Below are 1,846 nucleotides of genomic sequence, written 5' to 3'. Positions count from 1 at the left end.
TGTGGGGGACCGCCTGGGCCCTAACCCCACTGACAGGTGACTGATGAGGGAAGGGAGACGATGTGTCACACCCGGACACACAGGGGTCCTGGGGGACAGGCCGCGCGAAGACGAAGGCAGAGAGGCGGCCGAGATCACCGAGGCCGCCCGCAAGTGCCAGCAGCAGGGGAGAGCCGGGAAGGCCCCCCATAGCCCCCGGGGGACCCTCCCCAGCCCAGGACTTCAGGCCCCCGATGGCGGATGCCAAACTCCGCCAAGGTGGAGGCGGTTTCTCGTGGCGAGAGACGGACGCGGCTTCTGTGCGCTCGGCCCCTCCGGGGAAAGCCCTGGGCAGGTGAACGTGATCCAGGTGACAGACAAGGCTCCGCCCACTGCTGCCTCCCTGATGCCCGACCCCCTTCCTCAATGATACCGATGCGACTGGCGAGGGAAAATGACACAATTAAGTAGAAATCTAAAGACAAACTGGAAAAAATGCCTCCTGTCCGTTAAACGGCGTAAGTTAGAAATCAATAGTGAATTTTTTCTTTGCCTATAACTGTGAACTCACCTCCGAGCAAATATTTTAACGTTAGCTATGAAGATCATTCGACATCTCAGACGTGATCGAGGAGCTTCGAGTCGAATGGCATCCGCTGTGGCCACAACGAACCAAACCTCGAGGTGGGGGGCAGGGCCCGGGAGATGGGGCGACGTGCAGCCACGACGTCGTCCCGTTGGTCGCGTGCGTCACCGATGCCACGCCTGGAGTCGGGTGGTCGGCTGCGGCTGCTTACAGCCGTGTCCGCTTTCCTGGACCTTTCCTGGACCTTCCAGAAAGCTCCTCAGGTTCTGTCACTTGGTCAGCACTAAGCCCTCTGCCCTGTGACACCTGCTACCGCCAGAAGATGCCAGAAGATGCCAGAAGATGCTCTCCTTCCCACGCCGTGCCCCAAACGCCAACCCTAACGCGCACCTCCGTATCGAACCAGTCAAAGCAGGAGACTCGGTTTTACGACTGGGAAACCCAGGTTGACGCTGCGGTTAGAACAGGCGCAGCCGTTTATCCGGCCAAGTGCCCGGGCCACGCTGCGTACGGAGCGGCGTCGATCACGAATACGCGAGTTTGGGCTTTTGACGTTTCGTGCGTGGAACTCACTCACATGGGCACTGGCAAACCGAGTGCGAACCAGCCACGCAGACGGCCGCACAAGTTGGGAACGACCCCGAGCTGTCGGGGACAGGAAGAGGACCGTCAGCTTCCTCCACGACGACAGACGCACGGTGAACACACGGTTACTCCACGGCGCACCAGCCCAGAATAACCGCACGGGGACCGTCTCCCGCGCTCCGCAGACGCCGGGGGCCCTGTCACCCCTGACAGGAGGCAAAGGTCCCTGAAGTAAGACACACAAATGCTCCTGACCGGGCTACGCACGCGTCATTATTTTATGCGACTTTTCAAACGAGAAGGCCACACTGATCTACTCACTGTACGAAAGCAGGTGTGAAGACAGGTAGGTGGTCTCCAGCGGACGGATCAAGGACCCGAGGTCTCAGTCCAGTCTCTCTCGGCCTGGAGGCCACCAACAGCGCGCGTGAGCACAGCGTGCAGCTGCCCGGGGGCCCCTCCGCCACCGGGCCAGCGCCAGCTCGAGCGATGGCTGGGCAAAGATACTCAACCGACATGGCAGGAGTCACACTCCCCGGTGACACGGATGGAGTCACCAGAAAAGGTGAAATCGAGTCGTGGAAGTTCCGCCCCTGAGGCCGGTGGCAGGGGCGGGGGAGGGGGCGGAGGAGAGCGACCTCGGGGACAGGCTCTGCCTAGTTTCCCGCCGACTTCTGCGCCTGTCAACCTGTCGCC

Source organism: Pteropus vampyrus, unplaced genomic scaffold, assembly GCF_000151845.1.
Source record: "Pteropus vampyrus isolate Shadow unplaced genomic scaffold, Pvam_2.0 Scaffold555, whole genome shotgun sequence".
Classification (NCBI taxonomy): Eukaryota; Metazoa; Chordata; class Mammalia; order Chiroptera; family Pteropodidae; genus Pteropus; species Pteropus vampyrus.
This window is presented reverse-complemented; position numbering follows the sequence as displayed.